This window comes from Jaculus jaculus, chromosome 8, assembly GCF_020740685.1.
Source record: "Jaculus jaculus isolate mJacJac1 chromosome 8, mJacJac1.mat.Y.cur, whole genome shotgun sequence".
Classification (NCBI taxonomy): Eukaryota; Metazoa; Chordata; class Mammalia; order Rodentia; family Dipodidae; genus Jaculus; species Jaculus jaculus.
The window spans coordinates 118947860-118962047 of record NC_059109.1 but is presented as its reverse complement, the minus strand read 5'-3'; the positions used below and the strand labels follow the sequence as shown (position 1 = coordinate 118962047).

General features: G+C 50.4%; 1 protein-coding gene across 1 annotated transcript in view; it reads right to left on the bottom strand.

Moving 5' to 3' along the window:
- The window catches only part of Ppp1r16b (protein phosphatase 1 regulatory subunit 16B), a 145044-nt gene that overhangs the window by 34969 nt on the left and 95887 nt on the right, over positions 1 to 14188 (bottom strand). The gene's annotated exons all lie outside the window — the stretch shown is intronic.

Sequence of the window (14188 nt, the reverse complement as noted above, 5' to 3'; positions counted from 1 at the left end):
TGGGCATCATTCTTATTGGTTGAACAATACTTGCCTCTCTGTGCCTCAGTTTTCTCATCTGTAAAATGGAGATGATGTTGATCTACCTCACATGGGGCTGACGGCATCACTGATGAGCCATGTCACGCTTAGCACAGTGGCCCGTGGAGGTGGCATGAATTTGTGGCTGCTGAAACTTGTTTAATTTTTGTTGTTTGTTTTGTGTTGGTGTTTTATTTACTTATTTGAGCGAGAGAGGAGGAGAGGGAGGGAGGGAGAGGGAGAGAATGGGCACACCAGGGCTTCTAGCCACTGTAAACAAATTCCAAACCCATGTGCCACCTTGTGCATCTGGCTTATGTGGGTACTAGGGAATCGAACCTGGGTCCTTAGCTTCACAGGCAAGCACTTTAACCACTCAGCCTTCTCTCCAGCTCAGAAGCTTGTTTTATTAATGTGGCAGGACCCTGCGTTAATGATGGTTCACCTAAGGGTGTCAAATGCCCCTTCCTTGGCTCTACTGAGACTTGGAAAGGGAGAGAGTGAAGGCTTTAATTATTACCTTTCTTGTGTGTGTGTGTGTGTTCAGGAATAATGAGTAGACAGGCAAGGACCTGGGAAAGGACAGAGGAGGGAGGCCAGGTGTACCAATGACATAGGACCGCCCCTGTCGCCTCTCTACTGTGTTCTCCCTTGCCCCACCCATGCCCTCACTCTCAGCTGGAACCTGCATGCAAAAGGAAAGAAGGGAGGGCTGGAGGGATGGCTTAGAGGTTAGGGTGCTTGCCTGCAAGGCCAGAGAACTCAGGTTCGATTCTCCATTACCCACATAAGCCAGATGTACAAGGGGCACATGCATCTAGAGTTTGTTTGCAGTGACTGGAGGCCCTGGCGCACCCTCTATCTCCTCTATCTCTGTGCTTGCAAGTAAATAAATTAATTAAATTAAAAAAAAATAAAAAGGAAAGAAGGGGGCAACTGGTCTGTCCGCCAGCAGGCTGGCTGCTTCCCAGGTTCACCAGCTAGGGTCCCACCTTGCTTTGGCCCTGAGTTTTAGAAGGACCTCCCCCACCAACTCTGGCCAGCCTCAGATATGCCTCTCTCCATGAAGGAAGGTGTCCTTGGGACTGAAAGGAAAGTCCACTGGAGCCCAGAGTCCCCTTTCTGGGCTCCCTAGCTACAAAACTGTGCAAGTGCGCCTAGCCGGAAGCTCTTCTGTAGACCCGGCCTCGCTGGGGCGGGAAGTGAGCGAGCGGGCAGGGTATAGGGCAGAGGGGTGGTCGAGGGGCAGCTGCCTGGGGCAAGCGCACAGGCTTGGATGTGAGGCCACGTGTCACGGTGCCGAGGAAGCAAGTGGGAGGACAAAGGTGGGGGGCGCTGCTGAGCTTCCTCCCACCCCCTCTTCACCACGTGCAAAGGCCACGTTCCAAACGCCTGCTGTGGCCGCTGTCTCCCTGCAGTGACGTGTGGAACCCTTTAAGGCTGACGAAGCCTCCTTAACAGTGTGCCCCTGCTGTAAGGGACAGGTGAGGTGACAGCTGTGAAGGTGTGCGTGTGTGGGGGGGGCGGGGGGATTGCACAATAGTCTCTTAGCAGGCCCCAAGGCTGATGCTAACAGGGCAGGGTGGGGCAGCGTATGCGTCTCAGGAGTAGGCGGATGGAGGCAGCCCCATTTCCAGACCACATTCAGGCCTCAGCAAGAACAGAGACCCCATGTGAAGGGGAGGACAAGGCACCACCCAGCGAGATGACATCTCCATGAGCAGACATGCCCAAGATGCATTGCTGCTGGGGGGGGTCAGGTGCGACGGGACTTGGCCCAGTAAAAGGCTGTACATCTGGCTGTTGTGGCTATCTAAATAAAAAAACTAAGAAATGGCTCAGCAGGTGAAGCACTTGTCTGCAAAGCCTAATGACAAGGGTTCGATTCCCCAGTACCCATGTAAAGCCAGATGTACAAAGTGGCACATGTATCTAGAGTTCATCTGCAGCAATCGGAGGGCCTGGCATGCCCATTCTCTCTCTTTTTTTTCTCTCTTGCTCTCTCCTTGCAAATGAATAAGTAAAATATATTTAAAAATTAATAAATATGCAAAATTCAGTGTCTGCCACTCTGCGTTCAACGAACCACATGTGGTACCAATAGGAAAGTGTGGAAATAAAGCACTTCTTTCTTCATAGGAAGTTGTATTGGACAGTGTGAATGGAAATTAGACACAGCGCAGGCTGCCAGGACCCGCCCTGGCTCCCCGCTGCTCTAGGAAGAATGCGCACAACTGGCCCTGTGCCAAACGCCGCCATCCTTCCTGACATGGTTCCTGCCTGCGGGCCTCCATCTCACACAACTCCAAGGGACATCATTCCCAATGCAGCTGTGATATGAGACCGGCACCTTCTGGAGCTGTGTACAGTTTGATCAAATGTACACAGTGACCCCATCTGCCCACCTCTCCAGAGTCAGTTCATAAACTCAAAACACTTTCTGTGATACTATTGGTTTTTTGTTTTTGTTTTTTTTTTTGTCAGCTACAGCTATCACACTTCCTCTGGCCTCTGAACTTGTGCATAGGCTGTTCCCATTGCCTGGAACACTCAATCCTCCATCTATGTGTCCATCAAACCAGGCACCTGCCCATCTACCCATCTGTTGCAGTCTGGTTCGCATTGCTGGTAGAACTCACCTAACCAAGAGCAGCTTCTGGGAAAAAGAGTTTTATTTTGGCTTACAGGCTTGAGGGGAAGCTCCACGATGGCAGGGGAAAACGATGGCATGAGCAGAAGGTGGACATCACCCCTGGCCAACATAAGATGGACCACAGCAACAGGAGGGGTGCCAAACACTGGCACAGGGAAACTGGCTATATAGCCCTTAAGCCCACCCCCAAGGAGGCGTTAATTCCCAAATCTCCATCAGCTGGGAACCTAGCATTCCGAACACCTAAGTTTATGGGGGACACCTGAATCAAACCACCACACCATCTACCCACCCAACACCACATAGGCCGATACCTATCTCTAATATGCATTTGAACATGTGAGCAAACACACGCTCACACATATGCCTGCCTCACTTCTTCCTCCTTAAATTTCAGCTAACATTCTATATCTCCCACATTATACACACGTAGAGCTCCTATCACCTCATTCATAGCTATAACATAACCACCCTTGCACAACTGCTTGGCTGCTATCAGTCTTTGGGTCCTATATGCCTTCTAGACTGTAAGGCCAAGAAAGCAGAAATGGGACCTGGTACTTATGGCTTCATCCCTAAGGGCCAGCATGCAGTGGGTTCTGGGGACCTTGGCCTCCTTGGCAGCCCTCTAGTTCAGCCCCATGACACAGGCTCTCCATCTCTGAGACTCAAGACACTCTCTGCCCTGGACCCCAGGAGACACCTTCTGTCACAGGCGCCCCCTACCCACAAGTCCCTCTACCAGGGCATGGTGATGTGGTAACTGGTTCTAGCCCCGCCCATGGCTGTGTGAGGAGATGATGAGGGCAAACCCACTGTGATGGCCGCTCAGATGATCTTCTCCACCTGCTGGATTTGAAATCACCTAGGAAACACATCTCTAGGCACGTACATGACAGTATTGCCAGGGAGGTTTAACAGAGCGGGATGAGCCGCCCGGAATGCACCACCCCACAGGCAGGGCTCCCAGACTGAACAAAGAAGAAAACACAAGAAAGTCAGCTGAGCACCAGGCGCCTCGGGCCCTTGCTGCCACGCCTTCCCCACCATGACGGCCCCGTCTCCTTTCTCAACCCCCCGCCCAGAACGAACCCTTCCTTTGAGTGGCTCCTTTGGGTATTTTCTCACAGTGATGACTGTAAGGTTCGGGAGTGACCAAGACCATGGTGACCACTCTGAGGCAAAGATGAAAGCTTTTATTCGGGAAAAACACGAGTTGCCAGGACTGTCTCTCCAGAGTGGAGCACAGCCAACCTGAGAGTCCAGATAGTGGCCTTTATAGGGCTCTTCAGCTAGGGGAAGATGAGGAAGGGAAAAGTTGAATTAAAAAAAAAAATAAGGTTTCTTTAGAGGAGATCTGAGATAGCCACGGTGACACCAGCATAGTGACCAGGTGACTTACAAGATAAAGGGGCAGGAAATCATGACTGGGGCGGGGGGACATTGCTAGGCAAGGAAGGGATAATAGCTGGGCAGTTTCTCGAGGAACATGGATAAGTCACTGTCTCCATCCTGCTGTCCTCAGTGACTCCATTTTGGGGACCCTCTCCCCACCTAACAATGAGAAAAGTCATACAGCTACCAGTCACCCAGGCCCACAAAGCGCCCTGAGCCTGACCGAAGGCTCTGGGGAGAGTAAAGTAGTCATTATGACCCTGGAAGGTTCTGCTCACATGAGGCAGATTCAGGCTGACTGGGATGCACGTCGGGACCAACTTCCTGTCTGGGAGACTCTTGGAGGCAGAAAGTGGCGGCTGCCAAAAGCCACGTCTGTGCACAGTAATTATTGGGGTGCTCTCCGTGCTGTGAGAGAGCTCAAGCCATGTAATTACCCTCAAGTCAGGCAGTTATTTTCAGCCCAAGAAATGGGACAGCTCACTGGAGCAAAGTCCCATTCTCCACCTCTAGGCTCTGCAAGGAGAAAGAGTGTGTGTGAGCTATAAAGGTATGTATGTATGCATGTTGGTATGTATATGGGTGCATGTGTGCCAAAGGTTGACATCTATACATTCTCCTCAACTGCTTTCCACCTTATCTGAGACGGGGTCTCTTGCTGATCCTAGAGCTCACGGACTCAGCTAGACTAGCCAGCCAGCAAGCCCCAAGGCTTCTGCCTCTGCCTTCCCTGCACTGAGATTACGAAAAAGCGCCACCACACTCAGCTTTTATGTAGGCGCCTTTGTTTGGTGTTGAAGTGCCAATGATGGAAACTTGCATACGCCAGGCAAGGGGATCTACTACTGAGCTACATCCTCAGTCCCCAAAAGGACACGCCTGTCAACAGCCTCTCGGCTGAACCTCTGCCGCACACCTGGGATCAGCACGGAACCGCTTTCCTTCCTGGTTTGACACCTGTCATTATCTCCTCACGCAGAACAGGAGGCGGAAGGTCATGGAGGTAGGCTCGCTGGCCGACCTCCAAACCAAAGGGAGGCCTCTGTTCTGCTACTAGGATGGGGAGAGGGGACGAGCATTCCTGCAGCCACACTGGGGGGTTCAAACTCAAGCTCAGGCTTAGTGTGGGGGGGAAGGGAGGTGCACGAGAATGGCCTTTGCTCCCAAGACCGAATGAGCATCAGAGGCCTTCACAGCCTACGTGGAGCTTCTCTTACAGACAGAAGGGCACCACGACCCACAAGCAGGACAGAAGACATGCCAAAGGACAAGAGTCACATGTGACAGGGCCATTTGCCTCAGCCTCTCTTCAACCCGCATACAACCCTCTTGGTCCATACTGCTCTTAGGATGAAGGTCAAACTCCTGCCATGGCCTTTGTGGGGACTGGCAAACAGGCCCACGGACCAGTCAGTCAGGCAGCCCATTTCTGTGAATGAAGCTTTATTGGAACCCAGCCACACTCGTTCATTAACATATGACCACACTGCTTTCACCCTGTAGCAGCAGAGCCAAGTGTTCCAACAAGGACTATGTGGCACCTACTACCTGCATTTACAGACACTGCATGGACCTTGACAGAGAGGTCTACAGACACTTGGTCTTCCAGGCCCTACACAGTGTGGTCCTGCCTACAAGGACACCATCTGAACAAATCAGGGGTCAGATTATTTTCATCACAAGTCTACATGAATGGAATGTTCTGCAACTGTGCAGCGTGCAGCCTTTTCCACGTACCAAGGTTTGTTTGGTTTTTGGGTTTTGTTTTGTTTTTCTCCTTTCCTCTATGGGCTCATCTGTGAACAGCCTGAACAATGGAGGAAGACAGCTTGGGTTCTATGGGGTGGTGGGGTTTTGAGGAGTACAAAGATAAGAGGCACACTCTTCCCTCCAGCTAGGAGTACCCCTCACTCTCCTGGTTGCTGTGCAAGGCCCAGATGGGACCAATAGTTTACTAAGGTGGCCCACATGTCTCCTCAGGCAAGCATTAACCTGTGGCCTTGGGCCTTCAGGTCTTCAACTATAAAATGGGGATCACACCAGTGCCTTCTAGGGGTGCTGTGAGGACTGAATAAGACAATATCCAAGAGATAGCTTATCATTTATTAAGAAAATAAAGGGGCTGGAGAGATAGCTTAGTGGTTAAGGAGTTTGCCTGCAAAGCCAAAGGATCCTGGTTTGATTCTCCAGGACCCACATAAGCCAGATGCACAAGGGGGTGCATGCATCTGGAGTTTGTTTGCACTGGCTGGAGGCCCTGGTGTGCCCATTCTCTCCCTCCCCCCTTTCTCTCAAATAAATAAATAAAATATATTTTTTAAAAAAGAAAATAAACATTGGGCTGGAGAGATGGCTTAGTGGTTAAGGTGTTTGCCTGTGAAGCCTAAGGACCCATGTTTGACTCTCCAGATCCCATGTAAGCCAGACACACAAAGGTAAGGCAAGAGCAAGGTTGCCCACTAGGTGGCGCAAGCATCTGGAGTTCAATTGCAGTGGCTGAGACCCTGGCATGCCAATTCTCTCTGTGTCTCTCTCTTTCTCACTAAAATAAAGGGAGGGACAGGGACTTAATAGGATGGTATTGCATATATGTAAGTAGGAGATCAGAGTAATGGAGGTGAAAAGGCCTGAGGTCAGGGGAAGAGATTGAGTAAAGGTGGAGGGAGGGCTAATCAAAACCTAAGAGGATATAAATAAGTCATATGGAAACCTACTGTTTTGGACAATGGAACACTCAGGAGTCATAGATTGTTACTAGAAAATTTTCAGAGCAAGGGATGGGATACCTTCCAGTGAGTTGTTGGCCAGGGGGGGGTCCCTGATGCCCCCAAAACATTACAAGCCATTGCTGAAGCTCATGGTTTCCCACCAAGAATAGATGGTAAGACCCTATGGTGAAGACTCCACATACTTGGGCTGTGAGATCGCTGAGAAATTCTCCTGGAACTGAGCTGAAAACCTCCTCCATGTAGACCAGCTGACAGAAAGCTGGAAAAAGCTACACTGCATGCAGTTCAATGGGAGAAAGAGAAATCACCAGTGAAGATACCCAACAGTGAACACCGCAAGCCTTATATTTGGCCATCCAGGCCAAATGAGCCAACAGGTGCAATAGTGGCACATCTGTTATGGGGGAAACCAACCACTCTCTAATTTGATTGGAGGCCCGCTCCATGGGAGGGAATACATCCCTGATACTGAAAAGCAACAACAGAAGTAATCATGAACCCTAGGGATGTAATGTCTGCTGATGTCTGGCTAAATGTATGTACTATTCTCACCAAATTTCCCAGTAAGCACTTCTCTTAATGTTTATACACTTATATTAATGCTACTCTCACTTATGGTTAGAGAATCTTCTCTTTTCAGATGACAGTGACCTTGGGATGACTCAGAAGGCACCATGGTGCTGGGAAGAAGTGACAGGAGTGCTCAACACTGCAATATCTCTTATCACACCTTCCAAGGCTCAGGGTCCATTGCGGAAGGGATGGTGGAAAGAATGTAAGAGCCAAAAGAAGGGTAGGACTCCTTACAACGTGCTCCTCCAGACACAAAGTGGCCTGGATATTTATGACCTCACAGTGCCTGACACTACCTACACAAGACCATCATAATAGGAGGAAAAAAAAATCATGATATCAAAATAAAAGAGAGACTGATTGATACAGGGAGGGGATATGATGGAGAATGGAATTTCAAAGGGGAAAGTGGGGGGAGGGAGGGAATTACAATCATGGAAGTTCTCAATTAAAAAAACATAAAAATAAATACATAAACTTTTTCCCCAAAAAATAATAATAATAAAGAAAATAAACATTAACAAAATGACTGAGCCACGGCGTGGGTCCTTCCCTGGGCTGGGTGCTGGGCACTGGGACTGTCACTGCATTGTTGACAACTCAGAACTCCCAAAAGCTCTCAAGCTGGTCATAACTGACGTGGCCCCTCTTCAGGGAGCTTCAGCAAATGCTCGGTGAGGGTCACAGTGGAGACCTGGAGGATACCCCCTATGGGCAGGATGCCACTAAGACAGCACAAGGGAGACTGCCGCCCCCCTCCCTCACGCATCCTGCTTCCAGGGCTGCCTGCACTCCACCCACTCCTCCCAGACAATCTGGATGGAATCTGGGCCAACAGAGCCATCTGCTCCTTCCCCCTCCAGCTGTAGCGCGGAGCTGAACGGAGGGAGACCTCTCTGCAGGAAACTAGTGGTGGCTGCCTTTGCAGGAGGCATCGCCGCCAACAGCCGACCCCCCCGCCCCACAAAGCGGGCCGCCTCGCCTCTAGCTGGTGGACGGCGGGCAAGCGCAGTTGTAGGTCCCACTGCTGCCCTGGGAAACGGGTGTGGCAAGACAGTGGGGTCTTCCCATAGAAGGTGGACCTGGGCAAGCTGCATGTCCCCAGACTGCCCAGGACTGAGCGTTTGCTGCCTGGTCACGTGGCTTGAGAGGCATGTTGGTGGTGGTGGGGGGCACTAGACCACCATGCCCTCCTGCCCCCACCTCACTTCCTCCTGCCCAGCGTTTCTCAGCGAGATCTCACCTTCCCACTGTCTGCAAGGTGCTTCCTGAATTGGTCCCCACATGTTAACCTGGTTCCCTTCTGTCCATCACCAGCCACACTGGATTCTTTGATTTATTTGCCAAGCCAATCAAATCTGAGCTCCCAGCCAGGCGTGGTGGCGCACGCCTTTAATCCCAGCACTGGGGAGGCAGAGGTAGGAGGGTCACTGTGAGTTACAGGCCACCTTGAGACTACATAGTGAATTCCAGGTCAGCCTGGGCTAGAGTGAAAGTCTACCTCAAAAACAAAACAAAACAAAACAAAAAACCCTGAGCTCCCAGCTCCTAGCCTCCACACACACACTGTCTCCTGCACCTGGAGCCCTCTTTCTTCCCACCTTGGGTCAGCAAACTCTTCATCCTTCAGTCTGCAGCCAGTGTGTCACCTCCTCTGGGAAGCCTTCCCCGATCACCCCAATCTCCATGCAGCTTCCCAAGCCGTCTTCTGGCAGATGCCCTGCACTTCTGAACTACTTGTTCCTGAGCCCATGAAACTGTTTCTTATGTTGTCTTACAGGGAGCATGACTCAAGGACCAAAAAGCAATGACCCTAGAGGGACCACAAGAGTCTTCAGCCCTACCCCACATGGACCCACCTGGACTGGCATCAGGTACCCATTCCCATTGTTTTATCTCCCCACAAGCCCACACCCCAGTCCTTTCTCTCTCTGCCCTGAGCCCTTCAGCTTATTTATTTATTTATAAGAGAGAGAGAAAAGAAAGAAAGAAAGAAAGAAAGGGTGCACCAGGGCCTCCAGCCGCTACAAACGAACTCCAGACACATGCACCACCTTGTGCACCTGGCTTACGTGGGTCCTAGGGAATAGAACTGAGGTCCTTTGGCATTTCAGGCAAACACCTTAACCGCTAAGCCATCTCTCCAGCCCCCTTCAGATCTTCCTACGAACCCACACCAACTTGGTACGGAGGCCTTGTGTTCCTTACGTGACTTCCCCCCATCAAATCGGCTCGCCCTCATGATGCGGGTGAGCTGAGTGGCCTGCTGCTAAGCCATGACTACCTGCCGTCGCTGCACTGCCACAGCGAGGCTGGAGGAGGGACGTTTGCGTACCCATTCCTGTCAAGTCCACAATCGTTGCTTTTTGGTCCTTGAGTCATACTGCACACGGGAAACAGAGGCTCAGATTCAAGCACTTGAAATGGATTGCCCGAGAGCAGGGACTGGGAATGGAAGGCCTGCCTGGGCATGGTCAGTTCCAGAGCCTGCATATTTGCCCACTGTGCTACAATGGCACCAGATTAAAAAAAAAAAAACAAAACAAACAAACAAACAAAAAAAAAACAGGAACCTCAGAAGAAATGGTATAAAGTGCAGAGACTGTTGCCGGAAGTTCAGTGTTCTAGAACATTACATGGGAATGAAGACACCATGACAGCAGTCGCTGCAGCAGCCCCATCGTTAGAGTTTGCAAATGAGGTCCTGGAGGCACCCGACTCGTAGCCTGAGGTCACCTGGCGGACAAGCAGCACTCCGTAGCTGTCTTCCTGCTGCACCTTCAACGTGAGCAGCCCCGTCACACCCCAGATCCCAAGCATCCTGGTGGCCTGTCTCCAGCTGCCACATGCTACCCATGGAGGCTGCTCCTCTTCCATGGGACATCCTGCTCACACGCACTCTATTTCCCCTCTTTGGGGTGCCAACAGCCCCTCTCAGCACTCTCAGAAAGCCAGTCCCCAAGTCGAAGGTGTCCTTGGTCCTCACTGCGCCAATAATCACCCCACTGAGCAATTTCAACTTTCCACCCACCACTGCTCTTCCCCTGAACAGGAACAGCCAGAAATAGCTGCTTCTAGGGAAGCCTGGCTTCCCGGGGCTGGGGCAGAAGCTCAGTCAAGTCTAATGGTGGCTTTTCAGTGACGGGTGCAGCCCGCGCCTCTTCCTGGGTGACAACTCAGCTGTGGTGGAGGGCCGGAGGGTCACATCCCTGGGCCCAGAAGACAGCCTTTCCTCTTCCCTAAATGGTGGCGTGGAGGGCCATTCTAGGGGCGACTAAATGATGGTGAACATGTGGGGTGACTAGAGCCCTCCACCTGCTGCTGAGCATGGGAAATGGTGCGGCTGCTTGGAAAACAGTTGGCAGCTCCTTCAAGTAAGCAAGAGTAACTGTATGACCCAGCTACTCCGCTCCATGGCAGACACAAGAGGATGGAGGCCACATGCTCACACATAAACCCACGGACACAAGGGGCAAGGTGGCATATGGCTGTAACCCCAGCATTCAAGGTGCTGGGGCAGGAGGATCATGAGTACCAGGCTGGCCAAGGCGGCATAGTGAGATCCTGTCTCAAAAATCCAAAACACTGGGCTGAAGAGATGGCGTAGTGACTAAGGTGCTTGCCTGCAAAGCCTAAGGACCCATGTTCAACTCTTCAGATACCACATAAGCCAGATGCACAAGGTTGCACATGTACACAAGGTGGCACATGCATCTGGAGTTCAATTACAGTGGCTGGAGACCCTGGTGCAGCAATTCTCTCTCTCTCTCTTGCTCTCACTCTCTCACATAAAAGAAATCCAAGCCGGGCGTGGTGGCGCACGCCTTTAATCCCAGCACTCGGGAGGCAGAGGTAGGAGGATTGCCGTGAGTTCGAGGCCACCCTGAGACTACATAGTGAATTCCAGGTCAGCCTGAGCCAGAGTGAGACCATACCTCGAAAAACCAAAAAAAAAAAAAAAAGAAATCCAAAACAACATACGTATACATTTATAGCATCAGTGTTTATTATTCATAATAACCCCAAAGTGGAAATAACCCACATGACCATCAACTGATGAATGGATACAGGAAGTTCCAGGCCATGGGAAATTATTCTGCCATAAAAAGAAATGAAGCATGGGGCTGGAGGGATGGCTTAGCGGTTAAGGTACTTGCCTAGGAAGCCTAAGAACCCAAGTTCAATTCCCCGGAACCCACATAAGCCAGACGCACAAGGTGGCACATGTATCTGGAGTTCGTTCGCAGTAGCTAAAGGCCCTAGTGTGCCCATTCTCTCTTTCTCTCTCAAATAAATAATTAAAATAGTTTTAAAGGAATAAAGCATGTATATATGCTGTAACAGGGATGAACTCTTGAAAGCATCATGCTAAGCAAAAAAAGCTAGACAATAAGAGGCTGATTTTTTTTTATAATCTCACATACACATCTGAATATGTATAGAAAAGGCAGTTTTATAGAAACAGACAGAAGATTGGTGGTCGGCGGTTGAAGTGACTACCTAAGAGTCATGATGTCCTTTGGGAATGATGAACACATATTGGGTGGTAGTGATGGCTGAGCAACCTTGTGGAAGATCTTGTACTAAAGACCACAGAATCACACACGTTCAAAATCATGGATTTTTGGTGTGTCTATCAAGAGCCAGCTTAAAGAGGAGAGGAAGGAGCTCCATTCTGGGCCTGCAGAGCACAATGCTGGAATCTCTCTCTCCTGCCAGCCTCGGGGGAGGAGGGGGAACTTGTGATATCAACATAGCCTTTGTGTCCCTCATTACTGTACCCACAGTCCCAAGATAGTTTCCAGCATATAGCAGGTGTTCAATGTATCCATTTATTTATTTATTTGCAAGCAGAGAGGACAGAGAGACAGACAGAGAGAATGGGTGCACCAGGGCCTCCAGCCACTGCAAAAAAAACAAATACAGATGCATGCACCACTTTGCGCATCTGACTTTACATTGGTACAGGGGAACTGAACCCAGGTCGTTAGGCTTTGCAGGCAAGCGCCTTTACAGCTGAGCCATCTTTCTAATCTAATACTTCCTTTAAAATTATTTATTTCATTCATTTTTATAAGTATATGCATTTCTGTATGTGTGTATGGGTTTTCACACGTGGGCGGGCACATGTGTGTGCATGTGCATGTGGAGGCCAGAAGTCAGTGTTCAGTGTCTTCCTCAATCACTCCCCACTTTGGACTTTCAGACAGGGCTTCTTGTTGAACCTAGAACTCACTGATTTGACTAGACTAGCTAGCCAGCAAGTCCTAGAGAGCCTCCTGTCTCTGCCTCCCCAGTGCTGGCATTACAGGCCCGTACCACCAGGCTTTGTATTTTACACGGGTTCTGAGGACCCGAATTTCAGGTCCTCGTGCCTATGCAGCAAGCACGTTATCCATGCAGTGTTCAGTATTTGTTATGGGAGGGAAAAAGAAAAGGCTAAAGCCACTGACCACTTGGACCCCTGCGGACTTCGCCCATCTCTCTTCAACCACCCACCGGGGACCACGCTGAAGCAGGAGAGCCGACTTGTGCTCCTGTGAAGTTCAGACCCCCAGGCGATAGCCAAAGCCTGAAGGGAAGGGCAGGGACGGGCCCTCTGCCCGAGTGGCAGAACTGATTAGCATCTATTCGTGGGTGGCTCTGTGCCTCCTCCGCAGCCTAGCCACGCTGCCGGGCTAGGCAGCTTGATTCCTCCATCTCAGAGGGGGGCTTCGTCGCTTGGTTTGTGCCAAGACCCCAGTTTCTCTCTCAGCACCTCTCATCCCCTTAGCATCATCAGTACAAGACAGCCCAAGGGGTTTCAAACGTGCAGTGATCATTGCCTTGCAGAACCTGCATGCCCAGGAGGACACGCGGGTATGCTGGACAGACAGCCACGCGTAAAACTTACACCAGCATCAGGGGCGCTGCAGGGAAAGCGACTACAGCCCCTTCATGACGTAATCTCTTGCGTGTCTCTCCTGGGCTTTCTCTGTTTCCTTCTCCTCTTCCTCTAGCTCCTCCCCCTTTCTCTGACTCCTTCTTTCCTTGTCTCCACCTCTTTTTGTGTGTGTGTGGGGGGGGGGCTAAAATTTTATTTATTTTGCCAGGAGTGGTGGCATACGCCTTTAATCCCAGCACTCGGGAGGCAGAGGTAGGAGGATTGTTGAGTTCTAGGCCACCCTGAGATTACATAGTGAACTTCAGGTCAGCCTGAGCTAGAGTGAGACCCTACCTCGAAAAACAAAACAAAAAATATATATTTATTTTGACAATTTCACACAAATATATAGTTTGTTTTGATAACATTCACCCCTCTTATCCCCTTCTTTCTCCTGCTAAACCCCTTTTTCCTAACTAGCCCCTTCCTACTTTTTTTGGGGGAAGGAACCCACTAAGTTTAATTAGGTTAACTTGCACAAACATGGGTGGGAAACTTTTTGTTTTTCAAGATAGGGTCTCTCTCTAGACCAGGCTGATCTGGAATTCACTATGTAGTCTCAAGGTGGCCTCAAACTCACAGCAGTCCTCCTACCTCTGCCTCCTGAGAGCTGGGATTAAAGAAGCACCACCACACCCTGCTGGGAACTTTGTTTTTTTTTTTTCAGACATTCTGTCACACTGTAGCCCAGGCTGGTCTCTAACTCACCCTGTAGCCCCGTCTGTCCCTGAATTCCCGATCCTCCTACCTTCATTTCCCAAGTGCTGGTATTACAGGCACATGCCACCATGCCTGGCTTTCTTATCTGCCTTCTGGTCTAGAGTCCCCAACTTGTTAAGTGCTCACAAACAGTTGTTGAGCAAACAACTCCCCCTCCCCCAAGAAAACACAAGG